The 16,155-nt window shown below is 39.6% G+C and overlaps 1 protein-coding gene across 5 annotated transcripts in view; it reads left to right on the forward strand.

Annotated features, from left to right (window-relative positions):
• Positions 1–16,155, forward strand: part of kank4 (KN motif and ankyrin repeat domains 4) — a 57,278-nt gene that overhangs the window by 22,639 nt on the left and 18,484 nt on the right. Inside the window, exon 1 of one of the 5 annotated variants that reach the window (XM_048199948.1) lies at positions 11,858–12,097. The exons of the other annotated variants lie outside the window; for them this stretch is intronic. The gene's annotated coding sequence lies outside the window, so the exon portion shown is untranslated. Of the gene's footprint in view, positions 1–11,857; positions 12,098–16,155 lie in introns of those variants that run through there. 5 annotated transcript variants of the gene reach the window in all.

The following is a 16,155-nucleotide window of genomic DNA, read 5'->3' on the forward strand; positions in this document are numbered from 1 at the left end:
AAACCCTGCGGCTCGTGACGACACATTGATGTCCTAAGATACAAAACGATCGGTTTGTGTGAGAAACCGAACAGTATTTATGTAATTTTTTACCTGTAAATCACCACTATGTCCAACTGCATTCATCACTCGCTTAGTGAGGTCTGATCGTGCTCTGTCAACGGCAGTGATCTCTCGCGTGTATACTTCAATGAGTGCAAGACATCACTGCCGTTGTCAGAGCGCGATCAGACCTCACTAAGCGAGTGCTGAACGCAGTTGGACATAGTGGTGTTTTAGAGGTAAAAAATGATATAAATACTGTTCTGTTTCTCACACAAACCGATCGTTTCTTGTCTTAGGACATCAGTGTGTCGTCACGAGCCGCAGGGTTTAATTTGGATTTGTCTATGCAAGGTTTTTCGACTCTTATTGATCCAAGTTCCCATTCACTCCCATTATTTGACTGACAGACGGCAGCAGTTTGAGTTAAAAATCATCATTTGTGTTCTACTGAAGAAACAAAGTCACCTACATCTTGGATGCGCTGGGGGTAAGCAGATAAACATCAAATTCTCATTTTTGGGTGAACTATCCCTTTAACAGAAGAAAGAAACCCATACAGGTTTGGAACAACTTGAGGGTAAGTAAGTGATGACAAAATTTTCATTTTTGGGTAAACTATTGCTTTAAGATATAGAAAGCACTCAGATTCAGCCTGAAAGTTAAAGAAACCTGCCATGCAAATTGTATACAGTGTATTTTTTATCAGTCATTTTTGCTGTTACTTGATTGTAGTGAATAAGGTGCGATAACAAGCCAGACAGTACAATATGTAAATAAGCAATGCTGTCAGAGGGCACAGTTCATTTTCGTTCACCCTTCAGTGTATTCTTACTGTATTCTCACTGTGGTTTCAGTTGCTTGTAGACTAATGGGGAAATGATATGCTGCAGAATGGCATCACCTCCATTATAAATGTGGATGGGTGGGGGATGTTAGAGATGTTCATCTCTCTCACTTTTTTGGGAGAAAATCAATATCCATGTCTTAATGTGCCCATAGTGGCCCCAGACTGGATTCTAGTTTCCAGCCATTTTTACTTTAAGTATGGAAATTTTAGTACGAGGTTCAAGGATCATGCAAATTTAATGAGATTGATTTCCCTGAAAAGTAAAGTCTGTGGCACAGTCAAAACAATGCTCTTTTCAGCATCCCGACCAGCCCAAAACAGTAACATTGGCCTATCTAATGGCATGAATTTGGTGGTGGCTTTGTTTGGCTGACCAATCTGTTTTGCTTTTAAAACTCATTTTAAAATTATTAAAACGTATTATAATTATTTATAATAATAATAATAATAATATTTTAACAGTATGTAATTTTTTTTTGTAACAGAGTGTCTATTTACACTAAGTGCAAATAGCGTCCCTTGTTGGCAAATGCAATTTACACTAGCGCCACCCACCAATGTCTGGTTGGGCCACTCAAGTTTTAAAAGAGACGCACAGAATTCAATGTCTTCAGTGGCGCAGTAGTGGTGAGTAAGGGTGCGTTCACACTTGTAGTTCGGTTCGTTTGGTTAATTTGGTCCGGACCAAAGAAGAAAAAAAAACATTTAGGGTGCTTTCACACCTGCCTCATTTAGTTCGGTTGAATCGTACCAGAGTTCGTTTGCCCCTTTGGTGCGGTTCGTTTGGGCAGGTGGGAAAGCAGCAATCGCACTCGGGTGCGCACCAAAAGCGGACCAAACAAGCGTACCGAGACCTGCTTGAAGAGGTGGTCTCGGTACGCTTTCAAACGAACTCTGGAGCGGTTCGCTTGAGATGTGAAAGCAATCGACCCAGTTAACGGACCAACGAACCAAATGATATCATTTTCATAACGGAAAATATGATATAAAAATCAGTAATGTCTGATTCTGTGAGTGAGCACATTATTTACAATATCTGAAAGCCAACGAGCGCCTCTGGTGTGTAATTACACTTCTCCGCGCGAGAATGCTGTCCCGACGAAGTCTCAATTCCCGCTCTGCTTCATTATAAAATTCAAATGGTCTCTCTCGACAGACACACGGACAACAGGTCGCCTACTAGACAGCGCTGGGAAATCCAGAGATGGAGAGAGAGAGAAAGAGCGCGGGTTTGAATATGAATTAACTGCGGGAGAGACGGCTACATTTATAAAGTGTTTGTGTGTGTCTCGACAGTTACAAATAAAGCCACAATAAGCTCATGGAGCTAGCTTGTCAATCATTATTTTGATGGATGACGCAGCGAAAACTCTGACCAATAAGAGGACAGTTGTACTCTCATGTGACTTGCCTGAATGCATTTTGGTACGCTTTGAAATGTTGCCATGTGAAAGCGAACCGAACCAAGAAGAAAATGCAACATTGTAACAAATTTAGTCCCTGTTTCGGAACAAAACAAGCGATCCATAGGTGTGAAAACACCCTTAGTCCTAGTCCGGTTAGCGTTCACATTGGCAATTTTATCACCGAACCAAAAGATACCGAACCTTAAGGCATAGGGATACATTCACGACGTGATTGGTCGGATTTTATGACGTATTGCCTATTTTGAGACGGAACTTACCGAACATCCAAAACAGTGCTGTTTTCTGAGGTAAATGCGCTCGTTGTGTGTGCGTAGCGGTGCGTAGCCTGCATGTGATGGTATTTTGGCCAGCTGGGAACTCGTGAAGAGCTTATAAAATGTGTAAAGTAGTCAAAACAACGGCGGGAATCCATCCGTCACAAACACAAATGATCTGCTGCGTGGAGACGCGCGTCTGATGCCTGTGATGGGCAAACTCGCGACTATGACAAGAAAAACCGATATGCGTGAGGATTCTGTCCTTTTTAGGGTCTCGTCTTCCTGTTTTTGGTTCGGTTACATGTCTTTGGTCCGTGTTGCGTTCATATATCATTCGAACCGCACCAGAGTTCGTTTGGAAGCGGACCGAGACCCATCTTTTCAGCGGTCTCGGTCCGCTTGTTTGGTGCGCACCAGGGTTCGGATGGTAGCGTTCACATATGTTCAAATGAATCGCACTAACCGAGCAATCGCACCAGGGTTCGTTTTAATCGAACCAAACATGACAAGTGTGAACGCACTCTAAATTAAATAAGATTTTTTTTTTAATTCTTGTCAATTTTTTGTCTTGTCAATATGAATAATAGCCTACTATAATAATTTTCTAAAATATAATATTTGAACTTTTATATAATTGTTTTTGCAATGTGTTAAAATTAATCATATTATTATTATCTAATATTTTATTAGTATACAGTTTTTAACAGCATATTAATTTTCTTAACTAAATATTTTGTCAAGTGTGTTTGTATAAGTCATTGCAATTGAATTGTGTAACTTATTTTGCCTTCACTGTAGTATCATGCAGAGTGATTAAATAAATATATTTTTCATGACTGTGTGAATTTTAACCATCCCACATTTCTGTGTAACTGCCAGCTTCTTTTCCATTCCAATTACTTATGACTAAATCTATGCGAGATACTCTTGACAGGGCCACACAGTTTTATTGTTGTGGTCTCTCTCTCATTCTCAGACTTTCCCATTAGTCTGTATTCTGGTCTGGTCCAGACATGGCAGTTTGAACACAAACAGCCTGAGGTTCTTATCAGTCTTTCTCACACTGCACTCTTCCACAGGAAACCCGTTCAAACCTCACTTTATCGTACTTTCAGCTCTCCACTCCTCCCTCAGCTCCAGCTATTCCCACAAGCATACTTTTCACATTGCCGCTTGCTCCCCTCTTTATTTAAGATGTTACCTTAGAATTGCACATCTTTTAGCTGACTTTCTCTCTCCATCTAAATCTCTTTCACCAGAAGCAATGTCTGTCTCTCTCCTCTCTCAATAGCTCTCTCGCTCTGTGTTCATTCATAGTTATTCCGGTTCATATATTTCTGCCTTTTTTCTCTTTTGTGTAAGTCTGTGTTAGTCACACGCTAGAGTTCCTTTCTTTCCTCCCTTTCCTTGAGGGTCTTGATATTTCACAGTCTCAAGACTTCATCAGTGTCAAAGTTTGCAAGCATTTTGCCTATACTTTCATGTTTCATCTTGGAATCTTTGGGAAAGCTGTCTCCTTTATATTAGTAATAATTTCAATAATTAGTCCTTTTTAAAGTCGGCATGAAACAGAAGTTACAATAGTTTTTTTTTTTTTCTTACATATTGTTATGTATATCTGAGTGAAACGGATTCTCGGACAAGAAAAAATTTAGGGCGGGACTTGATTTTGTATTGGGGATTTGATTGGATCGTTGTGGTTTGCTATCACTGTGATTTCATGTGAGTGACAGCTTGTCATGCCCACGTGCCGGAAAACACGTGATTTGAGAATAAAATAGATCGTTCCAAGAGGGAGGGGAAGTTATTTTGATTAAAAATTATGAGGACACATAAATAATTAAAAAAAAAATAATAAAAATAATGATGTGCATGGTCTAATATGATTTTCTAATCATATTAGAAATGATTAGAAAATCATTTCTAATAAATACTGCAGTATTCCTTAAAAACAGAAACATAAAATTAACATAACTTTTTGGGGGGGTTTGAACTTTCCTTGAACCTTGGTTTTTGTACAAAAGGTCATATTAGTAGCTTGTAATCTAGCAAGATGCCAAATTTACAGTCTCAGTAAATAGAAACACATTTGATGCCCTTTTTGATGTGGGAGCATTTGATCTTTTGAACAGTTTGGTCACCCTCACTCCAGCCAAGGGGGGTTTTAAAGTTTACAGCAGATGATGAATAATACCATATAGTTTGTAATCTAATCTACAACGATGCTCACATAGCTCACTTCACATTGTGTGAGCATTAACATCAGTTCCTCTCATGCCTTGAGAGAGCCGCATGACACAGATGCCAGTGTTCAGTGAAGCCTTAAGGAGAGAGCAGAATTTGATACAGGATCGTGGTTAAAGCCAGCGGAGGGCATTCACGGCTCAGTGTGTTGTCACTGTAGTTAACATGTTTTTCACTTTCTACAGAGAGTTGAGTCACTTGAAGTTGGTTACTTGATTTATCTGAATTTTAAGTATGAAACAAACAAGCATTAATCTATTCACTATCGCTGAGCAGAATGGGTGTTGATCGTGTGTATATGATTGATGACTACCACTTTCCACTGTATGTGGTAGATAACAATTTCCACATAAATGTAGACTAAGTGGTAATTGTTAGCTAAAATAATCATGTGGTTGGCACCCCACCCACTGCCCGGCCCTCTATCAATCTTACAGTACATCTTGCATCTCAGAACTGGAGCTGGACCTGTTAATCCCCCACCCCTTGCATGTCCATTTTTTTATTTTTTTTTAAATGGCTAATTTGATAATGTTTTCAGCCACTATTAAAGTTTAGTACTCTCAGGTCCATTTAACACATTTTACTATCTTTTACATAATTCTGAATTCCGTAGATTCAAAATCAGCACAGAAAAGTCATAGTATGGCTTTGCTGCTAGCGTGCTAGCATGCTAATAATTGCCATTGCTCACTAACAGTTCATTAGCTAGCTAGTATTATCTTATAAATCAGTCTTATAATAAAACAAATGATATATATACTTACTATATACACTACTTAATTTGGTTACATCATGCCATGATGTTAAATTACGTGAATTAAATTATGTTTGTCTTGTAGAAAATGCACAGGACCTAGTCATAGCTGAACTGCAACAAGTAACATGCGCCTCTATTTTTACTGTGTATTTTGAAAACAGCTGCCTGAAAAATTTGGTTATTCTCTAAGTAAAATGATAATAAAAATTGGCAAGATAAGAACAAACATTCTAGCCTGAACAATCTTTTCAGACAAGTAACATTTTCCTATACTGTACACAGTATTGTAAAGTTTCAGAGCTTCTGCAACAGTTTACAGTTTGTGTTTACTGAACTTATGTTTTTACGGGGGAACATGTGCGGTCTGCATCATTTGTCTTTGCAGGAGGCTGCTGTTTCTGTTGGAGAAAAATGTTTGTCTTGGCTTAGATTATATCTGTTGTTACTGTTGCATTTTATCAGCATTATTTGCACAAGTGCAGGTATTGCCTCCATTTTGGCTCTCACAGTATGTTTTGAAATGATCTCTATCACTCTGAAATTGATATTATTGTTTTTTCATACAATAGTTAAGGAAATACACTTAGATAGTAACAGCTATTATACTGTGTTAAAAGGATAGTTCACCTAAAAGTAATAGTTTTATCATCATTTATCCACACTCATGTCGTTCAAAAGCTGTATACAATTTCTTAGTGTTTTTTAGTCCATATAATAAAAGTCAGTGGGGTTCAGTGTTTGTTTTTTAGCATTCATTATTGATACATTGTTGAAACATTCTTCAAAGTTCCTTCTTTTGTCAAGACAATCAGATTGACATACTGTACAAAGCAACTAATCATTAATTGGTTTGCTTTTAAATGTAATTTATGGGTGGGTTTATATGAAATACAATACTAAATTAATACACAGTCATGGAGGAAAAAAATTATTTAAATGAACACTGCAAAAAGACAGCAGAAAATGTGATCATAGTTTCTCATTGTGAGTATTTTGCAGCCATGACTGAATAAACAGCCTCTGGGCGGTCCGTGCCGTCTGAGGCTGAAACTGTTAACGCTATACATGGAAAAGTATGCTGTAAAATGTGCAAAAATGTGAGTCTGACATATGTTAGGGCAGATATGATATCCTGTAGCTTTACCGACCTTGAAATAAATAATAGATAGGGCCAGAAGTTTCTCAAGAGTGTGTACACAGCCGTGAACTGTGTAAAGATGTCGGCTTTAATGGCTGATAAGGATAGCTGTGTTTTGGTGTGGGGTATTTATGTGACCTATTTTATGAACAGTACTGATATAGATTGCTTATATGCTCACTCTCACTCTCTTTCCTTTTGACCCACAGCCAACAACCACTCTAATGAGAGTGTGCATGTTTGTGTGTATTTGAGTGCCAGCTCGTGTGTAAAATGTAGGGGGTCTGAGTGTGTTTACACACGTTTTCCTCTAATTCAGCTAAGAGACAGTCTAAGGAACAGCGGGAGCAAATATTCTGACTTTTAAAGATTAAAGTAACCATGAAATCAAAATTGACATTTCTTATTTTTTATGGAATATTGCAGTATTTATTATAAATTATTTATCCTTGCATATCATCATTATTTTTTTTTTTATTTATGTGCCCTTGCAATGTTAATTCAAAATAACTTCCCCTCCCTCTTGCAGTGACATCTCGACTGCATCCGATAACTTAGACAGCTGACTTGTTGCCTCGCTGCCCTATCAGGCAATGACTTTGCAGGCAGAGTTTGCGCACGAAGGCACCTCACAAAACTGATTTCAGACAGATTTCTGAGGCAGCGTAACAGTTTAATGATCTACAGCAAAATAGTGCAAGATTTGGTGATAAGTAAGCAAGTATTTAATTACTACAATAGTAATTTCTTCCTAGAAATGACATCAAAAGTGTAAAACAATGGTCAAAAACGTACATTTACACACAAACTGACCACCAACCGCAACTTTCAGATGTCATCTTTATTTTTTAGCTCAACTGTCACAGAATGGAAAGCACAGGATTGTGGGATATCAAAGGCAGTTAAGGATACTTCTATGCTGCCTTCAAATATTGATCAGATGAAGGTATCTCAGGACTCAGGAGACAGGAAGTGAAGCTAACATTGGATTCGGACGTGCCTTGATGCCTTCCTACCTTGGAATGCTTCCTCCAAAGGCAGTATTTTTGAGTTTTTGGATGCAGCCCTTATCTCTTCTCTGATGATGTGTTTGCTGGAATGAGGGCAGGACAACCTGTCACTCAAATGACATCACAGCAATAGCAAACCACAACGATCCAATCAACTCCCTACATTTTTTCTTGTTCAAGAAGGTGTTTCACTCAGATATACGTCACAATAGGGAAGAAAAGACTATCATAGCTTCTGTTTCATGCCGACTGCATAAAAGATCAGCTGAAACTCACAATACAGAATAAATGTCAAAGATGCACCTCACCAAATAGCTTCTCAGTAGACATAAAAATATAAAAATTACATTTACAGCATGCCTGTGTTTTTGGAAGTGTGAATGTGAGGTTGTCTGTCTGTATATGTATCAGAGAGAGTGAGAATCCGTGGGTGAGTGTTTTGTATGCATGTTTGAAAGCTCGCTTATATTAGTGTCTGCAATACCACGGTCATCTGAAGTAGGAAGAGCACTTTATGGCTACAGGGTGCATTTCACTGCCAGTATACGCTAGATATGCTGAGCACTCAACACCTCCTCTCTTCAAGTCTGCTTTTAATCTGGGCTCTGACACTGGACGATGACTCAGTCTGGACACAAGTAAAATATGGTCATGGCAGGGCCATCTCAATTCTGTGATTAGACAAACCTCTCAAGCACATTGCAGAGCTGAATAGCTTCCTCCTTAAGGGGCCACTTCAATTTGTTTGCTCCAAATGAAAAAGGCAAAAGGAGCACTCCATAGCAGAATCTGTGACAAGAATACAAGCTGGCTTATCTGTGGGATCATCTAAGGCATAATAAGTACCATGTTTTTTTAGACCTTTATAAAGGTAACATCATGGTATTAAGAGCCATGATGCTAGTGATATGATCATGCAATGTAAAATATAAAGATGTGAGTGGACATATTAATCATTTCCTGTCAGTCTAATCCTTTTCTCTTTTTTCTGTTTCTTTTGTCACATACTAAACGAAGGATGATAAAAATTCCATCACTCACTGCCATGTCATTCCAAACTCATAAAACTTTCACTCATCTTCAGAAAAAAAATTAATTAAAAAAAATTCTCATCATGTTTGCATATCTATTTAAAGGCACAATATGTAAGATTTTTGGATTAAAATATCCAGAAACCACTAGAACAATGTTATATATTTTGTTGACTTGTGTACTTGCATTATCCCAAATGTTTCCAACAATGCTTAAATCCAGAGAAATCAGCTATTCTAACCAGTGTAACAGACCGTGTCATTGCGTCGCCTATCAATGACGTCATCCGCATTACCCTCGATTTCCCTCGATTTAGGCTATATAAATGTTTATTTGTGTTCCTAAGTTGAACGAAAGTCTTATGGCTTTGGAATGGTAGAGTGAGTAAAGGATTACAAAATGTTCAGTTTTTCAAAAATTAAAATTTGATGTTTATCTGCTTACCCCCAGGGCATCCAAGATGTAGGTGACTTTGTTTCTTCAGTAGAACACAAATGATGATTTTTAACTCCAGCCGTTGCCGTCTGTCAGCCGTATAATGGGTGTCAATGGGAATTCCATCTATAAGAGTCAAAAAAACATGCACAGACAAATCCAAATGAAACCCTGCGCCTCGTGACGACACATTGATGTCCTAAGTAGGGCTGCACGATATATCGCATAAGATTGTCACGCGCATTTCGTCAGTAAAGCCGGTTCCCTAAATGGCCATCACCTGCTTTCAAATGGAGCGGCATTTAATAGACAGAGCCGTAGATCACTGAAAAGCCACGCAATATCGCGTTCATTATCGAAGGCGATTCATCTGCGATATGAACGCGATATTGCGTGGCTTTTCAGTGATCTACGGCTCTGTCTATTAAATGCCGCACCATTTGAAAGCAGGTGATGGCGATTTAGCGGTAATCAGGGAACCGGCTTTACTGACGAAATGCGCGTGACAATCTCATGCGATATATCTTGCAGCCCTAGTCCTAAGATACAAAATGATTGGCTTGTGCTACAAACCGAACAGTATTTATATCATTTTTTTACCTCTAAAACACCACTATGTCCAACTGCCCTGCACATCCGGTTAGTGAGGTCTGAACGCGCTCTGACAACGGAAGTGATCTCTCGCACCCATTGAAGCAAAGCGCGAGAGATCACTTTCGTCACCAGAACGTGTTTTCTGACCTCACTAACCGGATGCGCAGGCAGTTGGACATAGTGGTGTTTTAGAGGTAAAAAATGATATAAATACTGTTCGGTTTGTAGCACAAACCGATCGTTTCGTATCTTAGGACATCAATGTGTCGTCACGAGCCGCAGTGTTTCATTTAGATTTGTCTGTGCATGTTTTTTTGACTCTTATAGATGGAATTCCCATTGACATGCATTATACGGCTGACAGACGGCAACGGTTGGAGTTAAAAATCATCATTTGTGTTCTACTGAAGAAACAAAGTCACCTACATCTTGGATGCCCTGAGGGTAAGCAGATAAACATCAAATTTTCTTTTTTGGGCGAACTATCCCTTTAAATGCTTAAAATCATCCCTTTCTGTGGATGTTTATTACTGAATTATTGTGTTTGCAGGTTGAGAACTGAATCTGTCCTGTTTAAAAATGGATCAACCACTGTTTTTTTTAAGCAAAACATCCGCTAGAATATTTCGTTCTAGAATTGGACATTGCTATTTCTCTCTAGAACTCTTATGAATGTGCAAAAGAGAACTAGGAATGTCATAATTTTCAGTGAATAACAACTTAAATTGCTCCTCGCAAAACATTGATCCAAAAGAGTATAATATTTATGTATTTTTATGATGCTTTTTTGTCATTTTGGCTTCATTAAATTTAATTTTATTAAAAAGAGTGACCAGGTTATTCTTTTAAAAAGTCATCTTTCGTGTTCCACAAATGAGCAGCTGCACTCCTGGCTGAGTCACAAGTGTTATGAGAAGATAAGTTGTGGTGGAGATCTGGTGCATTGTTAATGGTTAACCTCCACCCTGTACTAATGATTACACTGCTCGTGGCGGGGCCCATGCCACACACACACACAATTTTGACATTACTGGGGCTACAGGGAGAGAAGGAGGAAATTAACTTCAGCAATAAAACACAAGTTTTTAAGAAGTTATTGAGGGAGATAGAGTTATTGAAGGGGAGAGAGAATGTAAGGACGAAAAATACACAAGAGAAAGAGGGTGAGAAAGTAAGAGACCTCCCCTCCATGGGTCATTTCATCGGAGGCACTGGCCGCCGTCAGTTCAATTCTCAGATGGTCTGTGTCAAAAGGAGGGCAGGGGGAGTTACTGCAGCAGTGGACTGAACCTTCAAAAGAGTATGAGGACTGTTTTCTCACTTTTTTCACTCATCTTTGATGCCTTTTCTTTCTCATGTTGTGTGTTTTTCTTTTCCTCCAGGACCAATATCTCACCATAGCAAAATAAATTGCCTGTCCCGTATGCGCTGTCAATTTTCTGATTACATGAAGAAACAGATGAAACTGAGACAGACTAAATCCAGAAGAACTGTGGCCGTGTCTCCGAGACGCTTGAATAAAGCTTCCTGCAAAGCTACCTAAAAAACGATGCGCAAGTGTACCTGGACAAAAGCTGTTTTAAATGCAAAGGGTGATCACACCAAATATTGATTTGATTTGGTTAATTGAAGTTAATTGATAAATAAAACTATTTATGACAGTATTCCTGAAAACATCCTTATTTTTCAGCATTTTTACACAAGTGCCTAAAACTTCTCACAGTACTGTAGTTTTGCAGGTTGATTTCTTCAAGCGTCTTGGAGACATGGCCACAGTTCTCAGTTTCATCTGTTTCTTTATTGAATCACAGACAGATTCGATGATGGTGAGATCAGATCTCCATGTGGAGCACCGGCTGTTGTCAGACTCCTTGTGCATACACAAATCTCACTGGAATATTAAAATTAATGACAAAATGAATGTTTAGAAATGTGAACAAAAGATATAAAAAACTGGCTTCAAACCCTTTTTGGGGGGGGGGGGGGGAATACTGACGTGCCTAAGACTTTCGCACAGTACTGTATATATACATATTCTTACGTTATCAGGTTGAAGTTCAAAGAAAGGAAGGGATGGGTGTTGCATGTTTTTGGTAGACAGCAGGGGAGCAGCATTCGCGGCACATGCTAGGTAAGAGGAATTCCTTTCCTCCCCCACCTCTCTCTGTCACTCTGGGGCTGTCTCTGTTTCTCCCTCTCCCTATCTGTCTTCCTCTCCTTCTCTTTCTCTCTCTCTATCATTTTCCATCTCTCACGATGATGCACACACACTTACAAGCTCTGGGATTCATGTAGCACATTAGTACAGGTGAGAATCTCAGCCTGTCATTGCGCACTGTCTTTTTTCATGTGCTTGCATGCGTCTGTACATACATGTGTGCTTGGACTGTGTCGCTGGGTTTTTAAATGACTCTGTTGCTGCTATTACTGCAGTGCAGGAACAACTGCCGGGCTCTTTTTCCTCTCAGGCATATAGCCAGCTAATCTCCTCTCCATTATTTGTTTGTGTGTGTGAATGTATATATAAGACCATGCTTAATGTAATTCTTTGGGTACATAGTGAGGAGAGTCTGATGCATTGAAATAGTGCTGTTTTTCTGGAGCCCCCTGGAAGACGGAAGTAAGGCAGCATCTAATGAGAGTATTGAGCATTTGTTTTGATATGTGTGTGCGCGCATATGTGCGTTTTTGTTGAGAGCGATTGCAAAAAAAAAAAAGGTGTTTAATATATGTATAAAATGTGGATTAGCCTGGTTCTCACCATGTGTTTGAGTCTCACAGCTTAGAACATGTTTGGCATTTGTAAATGATTATCAATATGGGGCATCGGTCTTATCTCTGTTGGAATCTGGCTGTACGTATGTGTCTGCTGTTGTGGATCCCATGGGATGTGAGTGATCCACACAGACAGAGCTAGCACCTGGCTGTCACTTGCTGGAGCTCAATAACCCCCTCCTCTCTGTCACCACCAGCCTCTCTCTGTCATCTCCCTGTATCCGTCCATCCCTTCCCCCTTCAATTCAGTGTTCTCTGTGTGCACCTCAAGAAAACACCTTTGCATTTCTGAATGGGTAGACTTTTTCTGTCTCTGTTTCTTCCTCTCAGCCTCATATAATGCTTTCTCACTCTGTAATCCATAGAGCACTAATGAGAACCTTGGACTAGTCGGCTTGTAGCGTTACAAACTGGGTATTACTGAATAATTCACATCCTTAATGAAAGCCCTATCTCTTGCACATTCTCTTTCTGTTATTTGCTCTCACTAAGTCACCCAGCCAAACATGTTTATGGTTGAAGGACTGTCAGGTTAACAAGCTAATTCGTAAAGTTAATGATATATAATATAATATAATATAATATAATATAATATAATACATTGGTAAGTTTATATTGAATAGGACAGTAATAGACACATTTTCTCACTGGTGGTCCAACCTTCATGTTCTCTCCAGGCCTCCTCTCATCTCAGTGGGACAGATGTTGTGTGTTGTCTACCTCCTCCAGATGTCTGAAGCTTTGCAGAGCCATTTGTGTAGATCTAGAACCATCAAGGAGGGGAAGTGCAACGAGCTTTTGTTTCCTGTCAGACAGCCCACTTGCTATCTGTTTATTGTCATTAGATGGGAGCAGTAAAACCTGGAACAGAGTTGAGCTACTGAGAAAAGAGAAGTGTGGGAGATGATCGTGACCATTAGAGAGGAAATCAGAGCACATTTTTGGCATAAACATAAAGAGGAGGGAAAATGATTGAGAGTATGATACTGCTTTTGCTAACAGTTCTATAAACAAGAAGTAAATAATTGAATAGAAAGTAGTTCCAAATGAAGTCAAAGCAGAATCATCCGCTGGACATCTCAGAGCAAACACACCGCAGTTGTGTTTTGTTGCTGAATAAATCAATGTTTTGAATGAATCAGTGTGTGTGAGTGATTCACTGATTCAATGACTCGTAACGGTTTCTTTTCTGAAATGAGGCAGCCTCAGTGACATATGTGGCCATCAAATGAGACCTCTGGAGGGCACAGCCTTCAAAGAAAAACCTGTCTGTGTAGATCACCGCTCAGCCAATCAAATTCGAATAACGGAACTAACCTTTGTAGAAAATACAATTATTTTAAAGTAAGTTTTCATTTGACACTTGAGTGCTATGCTTTGGAGCCCTGCACTGCATTAGAATTAGCTTTCAAACGCTCACATGTACAGTATATTTCCGCACATGGTCTGTGAAGATTCCCTGCAAATGCTCCTATAATGATCAAATGAACGTTTTGGTCGAAATATCTATTCTGGTGAGGTATTAATGTAAACACAGTTGGATATCTCTTAAACAAATGTAAACAGGCAGGATTAAAACATTGTGCATTAGGTGAGTGTGTGTGTGTGCATTCTCAGACCTGAAATCACAGGGTTATGGTGAGGATCATGGATAACAGGCATGTGGGATATTAACAATCTTTCCCTGCTTGTCCAGCTGGCATGCCTGAGAATGCCCACAGATGTTGTTTTGTTGGCTGTTCGGGCGGTTTCTGCTGCTTTTGGCTCTGTTTGATTCGATTTCTTTTCAAGGCTTCAGCACTCCTAATCAGCAGTAGATGCTGAGCTTGTAGGGTTGCAGGTGGATGTGTGTGTGTGTGTGTGTGTGTGTGTGTGCATTTTGCCCCTACATGGTTACAAAGACAGCAAATGAGATTGATTTCCTTCCCTCACTTCCGCTCCTTCACTGCAATTTGATTAGTTATATTGAATTAAATCTGTGAATAGCTAAATAAACAGTGACTTTCCATTATAGCTCACCAGTACATGGTCCGTTGGGCCATCTGTGAACTAAAGCAGGATAAAAAGGTCAACCAATTAAATTTATATCATGCATGGGGTATTGCAATCAAATTGAATTAATTATTCAGGATGCAATGCAAACAGTTGACTCTAAACATTTGGTTTACAACAAACTATCTTTCATACGAAAGGTGATTTTGAGACAAAATGGAAACCTGAAGTCTTGAGATGTACTGTACCACATAGCCTGATATCACCACTGATAAGTTAAAACAGATTCCTGCAAATGAGGCCAACAGAGGATTGCGTGAATGTCTTCTTATTAAAGTAATTTCTCTCCAGTGGCCATGATTTGCCATCTTTTTTTTCTTCTCTCTCTCCCACTTGCTTCCTCATCTATTCACTCTGTATCTCTTTTTTAGTATCTAATTAAATAGGCAGTGTTGTGTTCTTCGGTTCCATGTGGATAATTGACAAGTAGCTAGGCCTCACTTTACTCAGAAATTACAAGCTGCATTCCAGCTCTGGCTAATTAAGACTCAACGACAGACAGTGTATTCGAATCGCATTAAACATTTCTTAGGTTGGGGATGCCATTTATCCCCTGCCGTCCCTGCCTTGTTCCTTTCTTCTCCAGGAGGACTTAAGAAGCTGTACATTTTCCATGCTTGCTGCAGTGTGTCGGATTCTGGGGATTCAGCTGTCAGTCAAGCTCAGACTCGCACTATTATGGGGGTTTGCCTTGAAACCTGGGGATAGATGCAGGCTGTTTGTACACTAAGGAGTCTAATTAAGAAGCTCAATATTTTCTAAATTACCATTGTAGCAACAAAGTTTTAGCACTTTAGCATTGTCCAATCAAACATAATATTTTGATGCAAATTTGTCTGTCAAATTAGGCAGGTGCCAACATGTCATAGAACATGCTCTCATCCTCAAAAACCATGAACAAACCTATGCAACTGTAACAGGTCCTACTCGACCCTCTTCAAGTGGGATTCGAACCGGCATCTCCAGCATGGGAGGTGGACATGCTAACAAGGACTCTAAAAACTGCAGTCCCTAATGCACCTCATGAGGCCAGGGCAGTGAGGTTTACACGAACAGCTCTTACTAGCTTGCCTCCTTTACACTCACCCCACTAAACCTCACTCACATCCGGGTCACGGCACCAAATGTAACCAGTCCTACTCGACCTGCTCCAAGTGGGATTCAAACGGGCCTCTCCAGCATGGGAGGTGAACATGCTAACAATGACGCTAAAGACCACAATAGACCACAATCCACTTGATGTCCAATATAAAACCTTTGTCCTGAAGCAAACCACTGATTTAGATGCCACTTTTATCCAAACTGACTTTACAGTAGTGATGCTCCGATTGATCGGCCACCGATCATGATCGGCCGATATTGGCTAAAAATAGCTTGATCGGCGAACCCCAAAAGCGCCGATCAAAAAAGCCGATCACGTGACGTAAATTACTTGCGCGACTTTTTCACACGTGCATGCACGGCGCACAGGTACACAACAGCAGAGCGGAGCTTGTCAGTGGCAACATGAGTTCTCCCGTCTGGAAGTTTTTCAAAGTG

Source organism: Megalobrama amblycephala, linkage group LG8 (assembly GCF_018812025.1).
Source record: "Megalobrama amblycephala isolate DHTTF-2021 linkage group LG8, ASM1881202v1, whole genome shotgun sequence".
Taxonomy (NCBI): Eukaryota; Metazoa; Chordata; class Actinopteri; order Cypriniformes; family Xenocyprididae; genus Megalobrama; species Megalobrama amblycephala.